The 20,978-nt window shown below is 35.7% G+C and overlaps 1 long non-coding RNA gene across 1 annotated transcript in view; it reads right to left on the bottom strand.

The window, feature by feature from the left end:
- Positions 1-20,978, bottom strand: part of LOC112634872 — a 246,834-nt gene that overhangs the window by 185,731 nt on the left and 40,125 nt on the right. The gene's annotated exons all lie outside the window — the stretch shown is intronic.

Below are 20,978 nucleotides of genomic sequence, written 5' to 3'. Positions count from 1 at the left end.
TATTTGACAAAAGGGCCATGCTCATGATAGTCATTCAGGAATTTGGCCTGATGAAGGCTCTACCTTGACATGGGCTCCCATGATTGAAGAATCAGGGAAGACAAAATATGACAAGCCACATGCCGTCTCATGAAGCTTCTGCCTGGAACTGACACACATCCCTGCTGCTCACAATTCACTGACCAAAACAAGCCACATGGCTGCCTGAGCTCATTCTTCTACACGGAGGAACACTAAATACTTATAAAGTTAATCACAATAAGCAGACAGAATAGTTGATTAAATAAAAAGTAAGCCAATGAGATTTAAACTCCAGGTTCTGGTGCAATAGTGAGGGCAGTAGTTTAGTGAGAAGTAGGGTTGGGAAAAAAAAAAAAAGAGCAAAGCCCCTGACAAGGAGTATAATTGCTGCAGTATACATCTTATTTGTGCAGTAAATGCTGTGAGGCTCAATTTAGTTCCCCCCTTCAAACAAGTAACCAAAGAACCGTACCTGTCACATTCAAATCATTATCAAGAAGAGTCATTAGCTCTTTTCCATGGCCACCTGTGTCTTTCCCAAAAGGAAATGCCTTAACCTTGAAGGCATTCAGTTTGTTCAGCTAGCGGGGAGGAGATAACTACTAGTAGGCAGGGTGGTATCATATTCTTCTCCTTTGCCCATCACACCCAAGCAAAAGTCCTCTTTTCCTCACTTAAGTGCCTAGTCTTAAGAATGTTTGATTCTCCTGGTTCATGCAAGTTAAGGAGGAGTGGGACAATCCATTTTCCATAGCTCTAACTCATTAACTTAATAAAAAGAGAAGTTTTCTGTATATTGTCAATAAAAAATGCAATGCACTTGCAAAGGATGAATAGTAAAGATGTCAATATAATGCTGAAAAAATGATAAATACACTTCTTATTTTCAAGTTTCTCAGTGTTTCACATTGTGTACATATATGCAAAGTTAAAAATTTCTCATTTTCCAGAGCAGACTGTTCGAATACTGAAACACTATATACCAAAGTATTAATAGAAAATGTAGAATGAGGCCAAGTTGCCTGAGGACTCCAATATCTATAGATAAATGTGACCAACTAATTAAAGAACACCAACTGGTGACATAATGGAGAAACTCGAGCCGAGGGGACCAGGTAGGAGGAAATTGCATGAGGCTAGACAGGAAAAGCTGGTAGGAATAGAATTTAAGAGAACTGTTGGCTTATGGGATGTAGAAAACTTCAGAAGAGGAGTCAAGAACCACTGGCCACCAATCTTGCTCTCTTCCTCTAGACAGTCCTTATCTGTTCAGGAATTCTCCACTGATAGACAGTAAATGCCAGGACTCAGGAAGTCAACCTAAACATGAAACCACCAAGTAAATAGGGCTTAAGAGCTTTTCACTCAGGGCCTTGCCTTACTGAGAAGATGTACCATAAACAGGTTACAAACATCAGTCATTGCCCCTGCAATAGAAGTTGCAGTCAGGTAGAAGATCTCACGCCTCTCACCAGTCCTCATATGTTTCTGTGATTCTCCCTTGGAATGTCCTTGACCTGTCAAAATGTGTCCTCCCTTAGTATAACTTCTGTTGCTACTTATTTTCCTGCCAATGAAAATCCCATTCTTGTTGACATGGCGTTATTATTTTTCATTCTGTCACTATTGAACGGGGGAGAAGATCTCTATGTTTCCATGGTAACATGATTCCCCCCTCCTTTTTTTTTTTTTTTTTTTTTTTGCTTCTGAAATACTTTACTTAAGTAAAGAATATATAGTTTTGTAGTTAGGCTTGGTTGAGTTGATGAGGTCTTCTGAGACTAAGGGAGCCCAATACTAGAGCTATATGTGCCCATTTGGCCCCCTCTTATAAGTGATAGGTCACAGAACCCTTAGAAGTTAGCAAGAAGATATACTTGGTCCCTTTCCCCAAAAGCCTCCTGTGTAAGTAATATTCACAAAGCTCCTCTTATTGGAGCTTTAAAAAAGCTCCTAAAAACAGACAGAAACACTAAAAACATGGAAGATAACAGTGATGGAGTAAACAATATGAGGATATGGGGAAGTAAAAGTAGACGAGGGGAAGAAAGGAGAAAGTGAGAAGATGCAAAGGAATGCTTTGAAGGATCACAGCTGAAAAAGCTGTAAATAAAAAAAAGGGGGATTAATCTACTGAGAGTCCGGTAGTGGAGGTGGGATTAAGGCTTTAGCAAAATGGCACTCACAGTTTCTAACAGTGGTGTGAGGCAGGTATGATGGTCATGTAGCCTTGAGGACCAACTGGCATGACACAGCAGGAATCTGTTACGGATTCATGCATCTCATTTTTGAGGTCCTGATGAGACAAGCAATCCTAGGTATGGAATATGCATGGGACAAATGAGACACAAGGTGAATAATGCACTTCGGAAGTATACATTCTGCCGCTTCTAACTTCACCCAGACCTCTATATGTGCTGGTAAAGCAACTGTGTGAGAGCCCTGTAATGTCAAACAGTGAGTCAGAGGGGTTTTGAAGATAACTACATGGAGTGAAGCCCCTAAAGACACTGTAGATTGCTGAGGTTACATGCCTATCAGAAGAAGAGTCAAGAACTATTGACCACCAAGCTTGCTGTCTCTTTCCCCAGGAAATCCCTACCTGTTCAGGAATTCTTTCTCAATAGACAATAAATATTAGGATTTGAGAAGTCAACCTAAATATAAAAGAACCAAGTAAACATGCATTTGGTTGTGAGAGGCACCATCCATACTAATATAATTCGTATTTCACTTTTAGAGTGATTTTTTCTCCCTTTAACAATCCCATTCAGGAACAATGTAAAGAGTTTACAGAGGAGGAGGGAATTAACTTGTGGGGATTTTATATGCTATTTAAGGAAGACAAAAACTGATAATTCATTGTTTTCTTCTTTAATAACGATTTAAATAGGGTATCTGTCATTTTACAGTCCTAGTAGAACGTCATAACAGTTAGTTTATGCAGGTCCTATAAAAAGAGAGATATGGAGAGCTACACACAGACTCATAAAACTATTTTAGAAACCTCAAGACAGGAACAATTGCCAAATTTCTTTTTTCATTTTTAATTTTGGAATCTGTGTGTCTTCTAAGAGAAAACTATCCCACAATTTATGATGCATTTATGACTCATTTACACTTAATTTATCAAAGCCACATTTTTCTGATAATTCTCAGATAAGAGACAGGCTACAGTCTACTTTGTTAAGTCACTTGAAATGGTGATTCTTTGAATGTGAAGGACTAGCTAGACTTTACCCACACCTAGTGGAATATATTCTTGAGTTGGAGTTAACTCTGAGTATCTAAGAGCTTATAGGATTTCAAACATGAAACAACCTGCTCTCCAGTGTAATTATCAAGCTAAGCTTTAACTGATGAGGTATATTTTATTTATTAGACACTTATGTCATCAAAGGTTTTAACCAGTTCTATATTGGGCAAGACCTGGCTACTTTCCAATTTATAATGTGCCATCTGATCGCTTCAGAGCCACAGGGCCAGCAATTATCCAAGTCATCTATACTGACACAATAAAAACAGATTAGCCATCTAAAACAAATGGGTTTACAATTAGGTCATTAAGAAGATGGCCACCCACTATCCCCTTTTCTCCATCTCTGTCAAAAAAGGAAAGGCCGAATAAGTCTGGTCATTTCCTATTGTTTCTCTGTTAACCCCTGAGGTATTTGGTGAGTGAAAAACCTATAAAATTTTTCTAGTGCTTTTTATCTTCTGCTATTCTCCTCCATCCTGCCGTAGGTCATTTAAATAAATGTTGGCTGCTTGAATCCATTTGTCCTCGTGGCAGTGATTAATGTACCTGTTTGGTTTAATTTTATATGCATTTTACATCACCCATTGTGCATTTTCAGTCTTATTAAATAAGTGCTCCATCTTTTCATACATAGTCAGTAAGCATTTTATTTATATAATGCGTATGTATGTATATATCTTATTTTAAAAACTATTTTCTTTTACTCTGAAAATAAAAAGTACCTACAGCTTAAACAACCTGTGGTTGTTTGTTCTCTAACCCACATGCTACAATGCAAAATGAAGACAAAGCTTTGAGTTTAATAATTGGCTGTATTAATTTAAAATAAAATAGCTTCAAATTTTAACTCTTAATTGACAATACATTGGATATGTTTTCTAATAACTCATCCAGAAGCAATAACTCATCCAAAACCCAATAACTTTGGGTTTTATAATATAAATTTGTAGACAAAATTTTTAACTGATTTTTAAAAATTAGGTTTCATTAATGTGGAAAGCTCCATTTTGATTTTAGACAAAGATTCGTCTATCCTTTTACTTCTAAGGATTACTTAGTGCCAAGACTATTAGTTCAAATCCTGGGCTAACCAACCATAATTCTTAAGAGGATCATTTTATCTTCAGCCCATGCCAAATAAATACATCTGCAGGGAAGATGTGCTATTCCAATGCTTCCTGCTACTTCAATCTCTATCACCAGGAATGTAAGGCTATCAACAGACTCAGCGGATTAAATCAGTCATCTCAAGGCTTCTTTCTTTCTGACTTCAATATCTTAAAGGCAATGCTTGCCCTTCAGTAACTGCCCCTGCAATCAATATAGTGCCATTAAGAGCACTGTAAGCCAGACAATCTTACCCAGAAATAATTATGACCACATGCACATGCATATGCACACACATGCTACCAAAAGCCCAAAGTTAAACAAAGACACTTGATTGAAAGATTATTCTCATCTAGAACAACAGTTTTGACCATAATCTTCAAAATCCCCAAATTATTCAAGAACTCTGCAAAGTTCTGCAAGCTTCTAATTCAAACTTTGAAATAGACTTCAAACTAATTTACTCTAAAAAGCAATAAAACCACTCACATTTGCTGCATTACCACATTTTGTCAGTAAGAAACCATCAGCATGTTAACTAGGACAGCCAGGTTTACTTAACTTTTCTGCCAATCTCAGAATAAATTTTCGTCTGCCACACCTGTAGACATTTCACTTCTTGGAAACATAACTTTGAGGTTGTAGCTCTGGGATTTTTGTTTGATTGATTTTAAAATTCAGACATGAACATGTCTGTCTGTAAAAGATATTAGTTTCTCATTAGCACCGGCTTTTGTTATGCCATAATATTCAGTTAGGTAACAAAAAAGGAATTTATTATAAAGTTATCATTTATTGAGCACTTGCTGTGTACCCAGCATCATTTTTAAGTTCCTTCCACAATCCATCTCATTTAATTCTCACAACAACTCTATAAACTAGGCACTATTATTAATTTTTTTATTTTCAGTTTTTAAAATGTATTTTAACTGAAAAATAACAATTTTATGTATTATGTATTGATGATGTAAAATGTGATGTTTTTACATATGTTTACATGGTGGAATGTATAAATCAAGTAACAAATCTATAACCTCCCATACCTATTTTTTGTTGTGAAAACATTTAAGATCTACTATTTCAGCAACTTTAGAATATAGAACGCATTATTATTTATTATAGCTATCATTCTGTGCAAAAGATCACTAAAGCTTATTCCTCCTGTCTAAGTGAAATTTTGAACCCTTTGATCAACATCTTCCTCTCCCCATCCACACCTCCCACCCTGCCTGGTAACCACCACTCTACTCCCCACTTTTATTAGTTTAACTAATACTAATTAATACTGTAAGTGAGATCATTCAATATTTGTGTTTCTGTGCCTGGTTTATTTCACTTGGCATATCCTCCAGGTTCACCCATATTGTCACAATTTTTTTATTTCCATGAAAAATGACATTGGAATTTCAATAGGAACTGGATTAAATCTTTAGATGCTTTGAGTTAGTATAGACATTTAACAATATTAACTCTCTTAATCCATGAACACAAAACTTTTCCATTTATTCATGTCATCTACAATTTCATTCATCAATGTTATATACTTTTTAGCATACAGATCTTCCACCTTCTTGGTTAAATTTAATCCGAAGCATTTTATTTTGGGTTTTTTATGCTGTTGTGAATGGGATTGATTTCTTGATTTCTTAATTTCTTCTTCAGATAGCTTGTTGTTAGTGCAAAGAAACATTATTTACTTTGTTTGTTGATTTTGTATCCTGAAACTTTTCTGCATTTGTCTATTAGTTCTAACCATTATTATTATTTTTTTTTTTTGGTGGCATCTTTAGGATTTTCTACATGTAAGATCATGTTGTCAACAAACAAAGACAATTTTGTATCTTTGTTTTTTCTATTTGGATGCCTTTAATTTCTTTCTTTTGCCTAATTTCTCTGGTAAGGCCTTCCAATACTATGTTGAATAGATGTAGTGAGAGTGGGCATCCTTGTCTATTCCAGATCTTAAAGGAAAAGGTTAAATTATTTCATTTTTGAGCATAATGTTAGCTATGGGCTTATCATAATATACAGCCTTTATTGTATTGAGGTACATTTATTCCATTCCTAATTTGTTAAGGGTTTTTATCATGAAAGAATGTTGAATTTTGTCAAATGCTTTTTGTGTATGTAATGAGGTAATCATACGTTTTCTGTCCTTCATTCCATTAATATGGAATATCACATTTATTTATCTGCATATATTGAACCATCCTTGCATCCCAGGGATAAATCCCACTTGATAATGGTGAATGATCCTTTGAATGTGCTGTTGAATTTGATTTGCTAGTATTTTGTTGAGGATATTTACATCTATGTTCATCACAGATATTGGCCTATAATTTTCTTTTGTTGTCATGTCCTTGTGTGGCATTGGTATTAAGGTAATGCTGGCTTCATAAAATGACGGACATGTTCTCTCTTTAATTTTTTGGAAGAGCTTGAGAAGGATTGGTATTAGTTCTTCTTTAAATGTCAGAATTCAACAGTAAAGACATCAGGTCCTGGGCTTTTCTTTGATGCAAGATTTTAAATTATTGATGCACTTTTCTTATCATTCATCTGTTCAGATTTTCTGTTTCTCCTTGATTCAGTCTTGGGAGGTTGTATGTTTCTAGGAATTAACCAATTTATTCTAGGTTATCCAATTTATAAGCGCATAATTGCTCATACTAGTCTCTTATGATCCATTGTATTCTGGTGGTATCAGTTGTAATGGCTCCTCTTTTAATTCTGATATTATATATTTGAGACTTCTCTTTTTTTCTTAGTCTGGCTAAAGATTTGTTGATTTTGTTTATCTTTTCAAAAAACCAATTCATAGTTTGGTGATATTTTCTATTGTCTGTCTAGCGTCTTTCATTTATTAGTATCTTTATTATTTGTTTATATCTTTATTATATATATTATTTACTAAATATCTCTGCTCTGATCTTTATTATTCATATTTTACTTCCTTCAACTAACTTTGGGCTTAGTTTGTTCTTTCTTTTCTAGTTCCTTGAGGTGTAATAAATTGTTTATTTGAGATCTTTCTTTTTGATTTTTGATGTAAACATTTATTGCTATAGCCTTCTCTCTTAAAACTACTTTTGCTGCATTCCATAAGTTTTTGCATGTTATGTTTTCATTTTCATTTGTCTTAGGATATTTTTAATTTCTCTTTTAATTTCTTCTTTAACCCATTGCTTATTCAGGAACATATAGTTTAATTTTCATATATTTGTAAACTTTCCAAAATTTCTCATGCTATTGATTTATAGTTTTATTCCATTATGGTCAGAAAAAAATACTTGATATTATTTCAATCTTCTTAAATTTGTTAAGATTTGTTTTGTGGCCAAAGAGATTATTTATCATGGAGAATATTCTATGTGTTTTTGAGAAGAATGTATATTCCATTTCTATTGAATGGGAATATTCTATATATGCCTGTTAGATCCATTTGGTCTAAAATCTTATTCAAATCAACTCTTGCCCTATTGATTTTCTGTCTGAATAACCAATCAATTTCTTAAAGTGGAATATTAAAGTACTCTACTATTGTTATATTGTACCCTATCCTACCCTTTGGATCTACTTATATTTGCTTTATATATTTAGGCATTCCACTGTTGATTGTATGTGTATATTTAAAATTGTTACATTCTCTTGATAAATTTACTTCTTTATCATTAAATGATGACCTTCTTTGTCTTTTTTTTTTTTATCATTTTTTTCTTAAAGTCTATTTTGTCTGATATAAGTATACTCATCCCTGCTCTTTTGGTTACCATTTGTCTGGAATATCTATTTCTGTCCCTTCACTCTCAATCTATGTGTGTTCTTAAGGCTAAATTTCTTATAGGCTGCATATCATTGGATCTTGTTTCGTATTTTTTTAATCCATTCAGCTGTTTTGTATTTTTGACTGGAGATTTTAATTTATTTAATGTAATTGTTGAAATATAAGAACTTACTACTAGAATCGTTATTTTTTCTCCAAATGTTTTGTAGTTCTTTGTTCCTTTTTCCCTATGTTGCTCTCTTTCTTTGTGATTTGTTGCAGTTTTGTAGTAGTATGCTTTGATTCACTTATCTTTTTCTATGCACTAGAGGTTTCTCCTTTATGGTTACCATGAGATTTATATTAGAAATCTTACTGTTATAATATTCTTATTTAAGCTAATAGTACCTTAACTTCAATCACATACAGAGATTCTATACTTCTCCCTCGCTTCAGATTTTATGCTATTGATATCATACTCTACATTTATTTACGTTTTGCATCTGTTAACCAATTTTTTATAGCTATAGTTGTTTTTAAAACATTTGTCTTTTAACTTTTATACTAGAGTTAAGAGGGATTTACCTTTACAGTATGAGGGTGTTGTGAATTTGACCATATATTTACTTTTACCAGTGAGATTTATACTTTCTTGTTTTCATATTGTTTTTTATTATCCTTTCATTTCAACTCAAAGAACTCTCTTTAGCATTTCTTGTAAGGCCAATCTTGTGGTAATGAACTCTCTCAGCTTCTGTTTGTTCCTGCAATGTCTTTATCTCTCCTTCCTTTCTGAAAGATAGCTTTTTGAATAAGTCATCCCACTCCTTCCTGACTTGCAAGATTTCTGTTGAGATATCGATTTATGGCCTTACGGGAGATTCTTTATATGCGATGAGTTTCTTCTCTCTTGTAGCTTTCAAGATTCTCTTTTTGATTTTGACTTTGACAATTAGGTTATATCTTGGAGTATTCTTTTTTTCTCTTGATCTTACTTGAGATCCTTTGAACTTCCTGAATCTGTATGTCTATATCCCTCCTAATATTTGGAAAGCTTTCAAATAGTAATTATTTAAATAATCTTGCTGCTCCTTTCTCTTTCTCTTCCCCTTCTGGTACCTCCATAATTTACATATTTGTATGTTTGATGATGTCCTGTAGGTCCCTTGTGTTTTCTTTACTCTTTTTCAATTTTTTTCTTTTGTTTCTTTAATTGTCTAATTTCAACTGAATTGTCTTCAAGTTCACTAATTATTTTTTCTGCATGATCAAGCCTGCTGTTTAAATTTTCTATTGAATCTTTTAGTCCTGTCATTGCATTGTCCAGGATTTCTGTTTGAAAATGTTTTATTCTTTCTGTTCCTTTATTAAACTTATTTTGCTCATGTGTTATTTTTCCATCTGTATTTTCTTGCTTCTCATTGAGCTTCTTTAAAATTATTATTTTGAATTCTTTTTCAGGTAAATTTTATGTCTCTATTTCTTTGGAGCTGATTATTGAAACTGTATTAGTTTCCCTTGGTGGTGTTATGCTTTCCCAATTCTTTATTATCTGCAAAGCCTTCCATTAGTATCTGTGCATTTGAAGGGGCAAGCCCCCTTTTCAATCATTACAGACTGGTTTGAGCAAGTTAAAATCTTCTTCTGTTAGGTCTCCAGGCTGATGAGATTACCTCTGGGATTGTCATTGAGTGGGATTGGATCAGGTCTCATGACTGATGCTGAGTCTTCAGTGGAGGCCACAATTGGAAAGCCTGCTACCAGGGATTCTAGGGGGCATGGGCCTCTATGGTCCCTGAGTAGACTGGATTGTCTTCAGTACCTGGTCTGTGTGGCTGGCACTGAGATAAAGGTCAACTTTAGGGTTTGCAGATGCCAGGTCTGTTACCATATGTACTGAAGGGTGTGGCTTCCCTTCAAAAAGGAGAGATCTCACTGGATGACTGGATGGGTTCCATAGCTAAGATGGTCTGAACTGAGGTACAAGGTTATTTCAGGGTCCCCCACCAAGACCAAATCTTTAGGCCTGTCTCCAGGGTCATGAATTGGTATGTCTCCCAGTGATTTTCTGGGTGAGCAGGCCTGTTCTTAGACTGCAGTTGAGAAGGACTGGAGTCAATTTACAGGCTTATTTCAAGATCTACAACAGGACCAAGTTCAGGGTATCACTATGCAGGGGCCCTACAGGGTGTGCCTCCTTCTGGTTCTCCAGGCAAGCGAAACTACTCTTACCCTGAAGACAGAAAGGGCCAGAAATGAAATCCAGGATCATTTGAGGATCCACTGTGGGAAAGAAATTGGCGAATCTGTCACAGGGATTCAGATGGGCTTGTCTCCCAGTGGGACCTGTGCTTGGAAGAGCTGTTTCCAGAACACAGCCAGGAGGGGCTACAATCAAGCTTCTGAGTTATTTCAGAATCTGCTATGGGATCAATGTTGGCAAGCCTGACTCAGTGACCCCAATGTGTGAGACTCTCAGCATAAGGACAGAGTTACTCTCAGACCTCAGCTCAGAGGGGCCAGAGCTGAGATTCAAGGCCTCTCCAGGAACTGCTCTGGGACAGGCTGGCAAGCCTGGCCAGGATAATAGTACCTGCATAAGAAAATTAACTCTGGGGATGTGGCAGGGCGGCTGAGGCCAAGAGAGGGTCCCTTCGGGATCTACTATAGGACAGAGGCCAACAAGCCTGTCCTGGTGCATCAGGTAGGCAAACCTCCTTCTTGGTCTATGCACAAGCAGTACAAAGCTGGGACCATAGCTGAGGGGGCTGTAGCCTGTTTACAGGGTAACTCTCAGGTCCACTGCAAGACAGATGTCAGCAAGCAGACAGGCCTCTCTGTCAAGGAACTAGCGTGTGTGATTCCTCCTAGATCCCTTAGCAGATGGTTTTGGTAGTCGCCTCAAGGCCAAATGGGGCTGTAGCCAAACTCTTTGGAAAATGGGGTTGTTTCTGGGTCCAAAATTGGGAGCATAACTGGAGGGCCTGCCACCTGGGTGCAGATCTGTACTCTCAAACCAATCCTCTTAGATCTTCGGCTCCAAAGGGAAGTTTTGCAACCCCCTACATGAATCCCAAACCTTCCACAAAGAGACTTTTGTTTGTAGATGGATGCAGAATTCATGTTGCCCTGGGGGAATACAAGAGGGTGACCTCCTATCCCAACTTGCTGACATCACTGATTTATTAATAAAATTTTAAACAGCTGACAAAACTAAGACACAGGGAGATAAAGTAACTTACCTAAGGTCACGCAGCTGATAGGTGGAAGTATTGGGATCTAAACCTAAGTGGTTAGACTTTCATATGCACACTGTTGATCATTACATTCGACTGTTTCTCAGGCTTAGTTTTTAGGAATGAGACTTCTAAGATTCCAAGACATGTAAATATATTTTTCCATGTTGTGTGTAATTGTAGAAAACGTTGAAGTTTATGGTTTATGTAACAGAGGAGAAGTTTCTTTCATTTGTTTATGTAACTCTGTTGAGCCACTTATGCTTGCAATCATTTACCCACACAAAAATTATTTGTTGAGAATATGTACTAAATATTGGTAATAAAAATACAAAACACAGTTATTTCCTCTAAGTTGCAGTATAATATGTGAGGCAAAAATTCCAAATAATAAAATACTCAAAGTGATATTATAGAATAAAATGAAATTCTATGGGAGCACATAAGAAGGATACCTATAGCAGATTGGAAAGACAGAGACTTCCAGAGAGTAGGAGTGATGCCTGAGCTCAGTCTTTAAGAATGGGTAGGAGTACTGAAGCAAATAAATGTGGGAAAGGCATTCCAGCTGCAGAAAAGCCATTAGTGGGGAACTTCAAGTAAATAAAACAGTGCATCTAGAGTTCAATATTTAATAGGGTGGGGGGAAAGAGATACTGAAAGATGAACGTGAAGAATTAAGTAGGATAAAATCAAAGAGACTTATATGTGCTATACAAATAGCTTGAGTGTTGATGTGAAGGGAATGAGAAATCCTTACAGATTTTTAGCAAAGGAAAGACCTAATAAACTTGCACTAATGAGTCAAAATGGAAGTCGAGAATGGATGAAGAAAGCAGTAGGTATAATTCAGATAGAAAATGATAAAGCCTAAAGTAAAAGAAATGGTAGTTCCAGCGGTAATGGGTAGAGACTTGATTAGATGAAAGTGTCTTGCTATGGAGGAAACTTTGATTCTCCGGCTACGGAAGGTTAATATGTTAGTTCCAGATTTCTGGCCATCTGTGTCTTCCTACCTGAGAAGAAGCTAGTCTATGGTAGAAGATAATAACACCAACATCCAGAAACAAACAGAAGATAGAGATGAAGAGAAACCTTGTCCAAATGTTACTAGCAAATTGTTTTTTAGATAAGCAAATTTGTACTTTTTTTTCTTTTTTTACTTGTAACCCAGAGCCCTTGAATAATACAGGCAGAAAAAATTCAACATCTGCTTTCAGATCAAGAATTATGATAAAACCTGATGCTGTGGAAACCTCAACTTATTATTCTTTCCCCTGCCACTTACTTGGTAAGTTTGTCTATTTCCAAATAGACAAAAGGTGTTTCGCCAGAGATAATGTCTCCGGTGTTTGTATCTTTTCCTTGTCCCATTAGCTGCCTTTTCCCACAGTTTTCGTGGTCAAATGACATATTCATTTATTCAGCAATTCCTTACTAAATGCATACTACTCTAAGCACAGAGGATAAAACAGTGAAAAAAAAAAAGTTCTGGCTCTCGCAGAGCTTACACTTCAGTGAAGTTGTATAATGTAACCAGAAAGTATAAAGAAACTGGGAATCACCTATGGAAAATAGTTTATTTTCAGGTACCTGTTCTCATGTTACTCCTTTAAACTCAACTTGCCTTGAAACATTGCTCAATCTTTTTGTAACCCTCCCACTTCTACCCTCGGTTAGCCAACTGTTCCAAATCATAAGTCATGCACGTTTCCTTGTTAATTTACTTCTGTCCCATCATGCTTATAATGCTATATATTCTAGTATTACTTCTTAGATACCTTTATGTACCTGGATAATTAACCTCCTAAGCGTCAACTACCTCATCCAAAAAATAAGGGGTTTAACATAAGTATTAAATAAAATAATTCATGTTGGGAGCTCAGCATAGTGATGGACACATAGTTATAACTCTTAGATATGTTGTTGATAATAATGATAAGGAGGAGATAATGAAAGAAAATTACTGTGTAGTAGGCTTTAGGAATTACTAAATCTCTTGGACTAGATTAAGGAGCCCACAAGTTTTTCTGTAAAGGGCTAGAGAGTAAATATTTTAAGTTTTGTAGGCCAGATAGGCTCTGTGACATCACAGCTCTGCTATTACAGTGTGAAAGCAGCCATAGCCCATAAATTAACAAATGGACATAACTATATTTCAATAAAACTTTATTTATAAAAAGAGTTAGTGGGTCAGATTCGGCCTGCAGGTTACAGTTTGTCAATCCCTGTACTGGACCATAAAATTTCCAAATTCAGGCGAGTTTTGCCTAACAAATTTATGCAACCTAGAGAATTCAATGCCTTTTGTTCAAAAACTTTTAGCTGACTTCCAAAAGACACTAACTTGCTTTAGTAGCAATTAATTTACATAATGAAAAACATGAAACTATGAGCTAAACCAAATAGAAAATACAGAATAAGCCCTTGCATACTTTAAATATGACTTAAAATTATACTGTAAATTCTAAAAGTTCTAAAGAGTTAAAGATCATGAGCAACTGTTATAAAGAAACAAACAGTGTGCCACCATGAGGTTATGCCTAACTGCTGATGGCAAAAAGTGATTTAGATGAAATTTATTTTATTTTATTTTATTTTATTGTTTGAGATGGAGTCTCGCTCTATCGCCGGGCTGGAGTGCAGTGTCTTGGTCTCAGTTTACTGCAACCTCCGCCTCCTGGGTTCAAGCAATTCTCCTCCCTCAGCCTCCAGAGTAGCTGGGACTATAGGCATGCGCCACCACGCCTGGCTAATTTTCATATTTTTAGTAGAGATGAGGTTTCACCACATTGGCCAGAATGGTCTTGATCTCTTGACCTTGTAGTCCACCCTCCTCAGCCTCCCAAAGTGCTGGGATTACAGATTTAGATGAAATTTTATATTCTGAATGCAAAAGTTATGGCTCATAAGTTATGATATATAAGAAGAGAGTAATATGCAGTAGTATCGATCAACATAAGCTAGTTTTTGTTTGTTTTAAATGGTGGGTGCTTAACAAATCAACTCTTTTTTCTCCTAAAAATATTTTTTTAATGCATAGGTTTTTTTAATGGATTTTTAAATCCATCTATTTAACTATAGATGGCATCTACAAATTGAGGGCATACAGTATTCCTTTCATGAGGAAATTTGTAATAATATACATTTTGTAAAAGTAGAGTTAAAGCTTAGGAATGTATTCGTGTTTATCCAGCACTGTTTAAAGGAAAGAAACTGATGCCAGAAGACATGAGTATTTTAGTACCTAATGTGGTAGACACAGTGATGAAAGAAGAAGAATACTTATCCAAACTTGAATAAAATGTTCCATAAGAATAGCAACTCTCTTTTATCAGATATGGCTTTCATCCACCTATCTATTGATTATTTATGTGATTTTCCAGATACCAGGATAACAGAAACATGTGTTCCCATGATCCTTAATTAATAACTACTTATTAAAGGTTACCTATGATTCTAGCCCCATAATAAGCATTTTATATGAGTTAAGTCATGATAGTTTAACGAAATGGGACTATTACCTTCATTTTATACATGGGGAAACTGTGGATAAATATATTGGCCAAGGTTACAGAGCTAGTAAGTGGTAGATCTTAATTCAAATCTAGGGCTAAAATAATACAGGCTAATGCCCATACTATTAACCATTGCTCATTCCAGTCACAGGAAAGGAAAAGACCACCAACCGGAAACTATTAAATGATCTTTCTGTGTGATAAGCTCAGCTCTTTTGAGCTTGGCTGATTTGAATTAGTTGCTAAGTCTATAAACGCAGGACTCATCTTTGAACTCCAAGTGTCCTAGCCAACATTCCACTAAGCCATATAACTACACTGTCAGAGTGGTTAATTTTGGTAATGTTCCTAAAGGTTAAATAAATACAAAGTTCAAGAGAGCACATATCCTACAACGAAACTCCCTGAGCACATATCCCAGTATTCCCACTTAGCATCTGTGTGTCCCTGGAGAGGCTACTTAAGCCCGAGTTTATTCACCTATCAAATGGGAATTCTATTTGAATTTGTCTCATAAAATCATACAGTCAATTAAATGACACAATCTATACAAAACACATAGCACAGCACTTAAGACACAGTTACTGGGCAACAATTAGTATCTTTGGGAAAAAAAAAAAAAAAAACATGACTCAGGTAATTGAGTAGAATCATTCAAAGACAATCTCTTTGATGTGTCTCTCTACCATAACAAGGCTGAAATGATTTGACTGCTTTGCTTTGAGTAACACCCACACCTATGGCAGAATACATGTAATAGTAAAGTTTCCAGTTTTTAAAATGTCCCTCATTTTCCCTTTGATCTCCTCAGTAAACTTTAGACAGTATAGTAACATGTAAGCTGTCCTTCCTAAATAGCATTTCAAACTTTACACCAAAAATCAGAGGTTGGATAAGCTAACCTAGTTTCCCCCACTTAATGGGAGAGTCAGTTCCATCATAAGGCTCACCACAAAATTTTTCAGTTATAGAATTGTTTAAATATGGTAGAAGTTATCCTTCAGGACTACTTGCTTCACTTACAGAAATAGGAAAATGAATTACCCAGCTGAAGCCAGATTAATAGTATGCACACTTAGGAACTACTTTTAAAAATTGACTTGGGAGGGTGCAGTCCTCCAAGACTGCCACTAATGCCACACCAGCCCTACTTGTTCAGATCAGTTGGTTCTAAAGCCAGCCACACAATAGCTGTATTATATATGCAAATGAACTTGAACTTGAAAACATTAACAAAATAGCTGTTAATTCAGTCTGACAGCTTTGAGATTTGGGGGCCAATCTTCCATATAAATATGAAACTAAGTGGACAATTTCTCTAATCTGAACCTAGTCTTTATGTCTGATTCTGTTTTTGACATTTTTTAAAGTATGTGCTTAGAAATAGCAATTAGAATAAATAAGTTTGCTTGAAATAAATAAATAAATAGACAAATAAAATGGCATTACTGCAAGTTGTGTGCCTTTTTTTCTCTCCAGAACCTATAGCATAATTCTGAATTTTGTAAATAAAGAATTACAAAGTTATTTAGCAAATAAAAGAACTAAAAGAGATGATGACCATGTGCCATTTGAAGGTATCAAGTTTTTTAGATTGTAATCATATAAATGAATAGTTTTGTTGATTCAAGCCTTGTAACTTAAAATTAGTCCCTGAGTGGACCATGAGGCCAGTATTATTACATTCAAAAATTACAAATCAAATGATTGCCTTGACCAAAAATAAAATTTAAAAAATTATTTAGAATTTTTTCTCCCTGAAAATATTTATGAGTATTTAAGTTTATTAATATTAAAAATATACTTTAGGAAGATTTATCATCCACCTAAATTTTTCATTTACTTCTGCTACTGTTTTGAGCCTGCCTTCCTGCCTGCCTGCCTTCCTTCCTTCCTTTCTTCCCTTTCTTTCCTTCTTTTTTTCTTTTCATTGTAAATATTTTCTGGGGTATAAATTACAAGCAGTTCAGTATAATCAATATATTATAATAAGTTTAATGCAGTCTCTGTAGCTTGTTATTCTTTGAGTGTCCCGACCAAAACTCATGTTGGAATCTTAATTCCCAATGCAGCAATGTTGGTAGGTGGAACCTTTAAGTCGTGGGGCCTCATGGGAGGCATTTGTGTCATGAAAGATCCACCTTCATGGGTGGCTTAGTGCCATTCTTGCAGTAGTGAGTGAATTCTTACTCTTGTGACACATGATTAGTCCTCATTGCAATGGATTCGTTCCTGTGAAAGCAAGTTGTTATAAAATGAGAACATCCTTCCTGTATTGCACCCCTTTTACATGCTTGGTTCCCCTTCCATTTCTTTGCCATGCTATGATGCAGCACAAGGCCCTCACCAGAAGTTGAGTAGATGCTGGTGCCAAGCTCTTGGACTTCCCAGACACCAGAATTATGAGCCAACTAACTCTCTTTTTTAAAAAAATTAATTACCCAGACTCAGGTATTCTGTTATAGCAACACAAAATGGGCTGAAACACAGCCTATGGTATTTTCCAATGCCTCTGAAAGCACCTTGATAAATAATGTTATTGATCACCGGACTAGCAAAACTTTACTCATCCTTTGAGTCCTAATTTAAATCCAACCTCCTTTATGGAACTGTCTCTAATCATTCCCAGCCTAAAAGACACAGTGCTTTAATCAATCTCCCAGAGCACATATTTTCTGCCCATGTACTTCTTTATCTTTTACTTTCCCTCTCTATTAATAACTTAATTTTCTCATCATTTGTTCATTTATTCACCTATCCATTCATCTTTTAATAAATATTTTCTAAGTACATTCCGTTTGTCAGTCATTGTGCTACAATGTGGAGATTCATAAATCAAGAATCAGCATTTGGTTTCAAAGATTATATATTTTCATAGGTAAACAAATTTGTACAATATTGAATTACATATATGATAGTTGCTTTATAATAAGGGTATTTTATAGAACACAATAAGAGAACCAGAAGTCAGAAAAGCTATCTCTGTCAAGGGGCATCAAGAAAAGCATCACAGAGAAAAGGGGTAAGTAGCAGTCTGCTAGGTTAAAAAGAGGAGAAAATCTTTTCCATAGTGAGAGACAGGAAGTAGTAAAATAGCATGAGAGTTTTCAAAAGTGAACACATTTTCACTAGTATTTCATCCCTTGCCTCAGATGCATTTCTTCCCACTAGCCACTTTCTCAGAAGAAATCAAGCTTTCTCTGTTCATACTCGAATATAAATGTAGTCCTATAAGTGCCTATCTGAAAAGGACTCTGTAAGTAAACTAGACATTTGTGTTCCAAATATCACAGCAATTAAATGCCCCTCCAACTGAGACACCATGTTTGCATCCCTTCATTTGGAGGGTATTGCTCAAAAACTGAGAAACCTAATGTTGATTGAAACAGAACTATCAAATCTCACCCTCAAAAAAACAAAAATGTATACAACAGATGTAAGGACTAGACACTAACCTTTTTGTAAAAGATGTATGTAGTAGTATAAGAAAAAATACATCTCAGCACTTTGGGAGGCCGAGACGGGTGGATCACGAGGTCAGGAGATCCAGACCATCCTGGCTAACCCGGTGAAACCCCGTCTCTACTAAAAAAATACAAAAAACTAGCCGGTCGAGGTGGCGGGCGCCTGTAGTTCCAGCTACTCGGGAGGCTGAGGCAGGAGAATGGCCTAAACCCGGGAGGCGGAGCTTGCAGTGAGCTGAGATCCGGCCACTGCACTCGAGCCTGGGTGACAGAGCGAGACTCCGTCTCAAAAAAATAAAAAGAAAAAGGAAAAGGAAAAAATACTTTGTTTAACCAGAATGCTCAAATTGTCCATGAGAGAGAGTTACCTGGAAATTCCTTTGTTTCACCACTTTTAGTTGGAAAATACAAGTTTACTTCTCTTTTAGAATGGAGTATACCACAGATTCCTAAACCTTTTATTAGTAGGTAGAGATCTTAACATTTGTTCCTGTGTTTGCACTTCAGTCACTCCTGGAAAGTACCAAAAATGCACAAAAAACATTGGGTCAGTGGCCTCAAGAAAAATAAATTGAATTCATGAGTAAGTCACTAATAAAATCCTATTTGGTTTGTGTAAAAGCTAAGTGAATAAGGAAAAAATACAATTTGGAGAATTGGATTTCTGCAAATTTAAAATGAGAGGTGAGATGGGGGGAGATTTCCATCATTAAACTCCTCCTGGTTAGATTCATAATAGTATTATCTATCACATCAACTCTTTTAAGCTTTACCTATAGCTATGATGGGCACAATTTTCTCAACTAAAAATCTGGATATACCAACTGACAGAACAATTTTTTTCAATCTACTGTTTATTTTGTATTTTTTTATTTTTGTGGGTACATAGTAGATATATATTTATGAGTGTACAAATTCATCAAAACAGGTACGTACATTTATCAAAACATAGATGTTTTGATGAATAAAAATATATTTAAAGGAAGCATTTTTAGAAGATTTAAAAAATCACATTTTTCAGATATCTGCCAATTTAACTTTTTGACAGAAGAAATTATGTTCTAAGTGAAGGAACTCCCAAGATAAAAAACTGTTTGCTCAAGTGATTAATTAAGGAAGTTCCCCAGGAGCAGCATGGAAGAGGAATAGGGGAAACAGAACAATGAAGGGGAAGAAGGCCAGTGAGGGTGTAATCTCAAGATCCCTCAAGGGTGTTCAGGCTGATCCAGGGGATTTATAGAGTGTGAGTTATGCCTCAAAGTTGTCCTGACAAAAATAAGGGAGGTGGGCTTTCATACCTCAGCACTCACTGACTTAGGACCACCTGAAGGCTCATGGAATTTTCTAAGTACTCTTGGCTCTCTAGGGATGTAGCCAATGTGCTCTGTAGCATGAGGACAGTTCACCAAAAAAAGATACAGGTGCTGCCTATTGGAAACAAGAGTTAGTACAATTTTGAAAAAAGAGAGAAAAACGAAGGATGGAAAGGAAAAAGAAAAGAAAGAAAAAGTAAGAGTGAAGGAGAAGAAGGAAAAAATGAAGAAAAGTAGGAGAAAGAAAAAAATGAAGAATCAAGACTTCTAAATGGGGCACTGATACAGGCTTACATGAAATAAGAATAATCCAGGAAAATGTCATATTTGTAATCTGATACCTATTTCATTTTTCCTTACCTACCTTGCCTGCCACTTGGGGAAATTTCATTATTAACATTATTAACCTCAGCAAACAGGGAGGCTAAAGTCTTTAGATGGGGCACGGATAAAGTGCAGGTCACCACACTTTATTCACATGCCACTGACTATTCTCCTTTTCTCTATGATACCTTGGTGTCTGTAAGTAACATTCTAAAGAATTCTGTACAGATCAATTAGCACAACCCTGTCATGAATTGTGATTGACTCTTGTTTGTCATTTTGTTTTGAATGCTTTCTAAACTCAAAATTCTGTAACCCACACTGGGTCTTCGTGTCATTCACGTGAAGTGATTTTGCTTCTTTATAAAATAGGCAGGTATGTATTAGTTTTATTTCTCATCGCGGGGAGAATCATAAGGTAATTGGCAAGTTCTGATGCTCCAAGATGACTTAAAAGTTATCTCTGCTTTTCTTGACATTGATGAAACAAGACTATATCCACAGGCAACGGCTCAAGGTCACACTTTGTATTTTCCTTTATCTTTGATTTTCCTTCATTCGATCTCTGCACATTTATATTGGTAAAAATGAGCTCACTTTGTACTGAATGACCCATCTTAATGAATACTGATGTTGTGTAACTTCTCATATGCGTAGCTCTATCAGACATTTACATGACAGTCTCTAGTGGATAGAGCAGGTTAGAATATAATGGTTCTATGAATTCTTTTCTGCTCATGGAGCTAAACATTTCCACCAGTCTCAGTAAGAATTTTTAAAAAGCAATTCTGTAAAGTTCTGTGCCTCAAACCTTTCCTTTCTGTTATATCCTTAAAGCATACATTTCAATAGTTTTAATGCATGTTAAAATACTACATACATGTAAAGTTCTCAATATAAAGCATTATAACATCAAAGAAAGTAGTCAAAACTTGAAAATTAATTGTACTTGTCAAACTTTTAAATTTAGAAA

Source organism: Theropithecus gelada, chromosome 11 (genome assembly GCF_003255815.1).
Source record: "Theropithecus gelada isolate Dixy chromosome 11, Tgel_1.0, whole genome shotgun sequence".
Classification (NCBI taxonomy): domain Eukaryota; kingdom Metazoa; phylum Chordata; class Mammalia; order Primates; family Cercopithecidae; genus Theropithecus; species Theropithecus gelada.
Note: the sequence above shows the minus strand (reverse complement) of the source record. Positions and strands in the feature narration are given on the sequence as shown.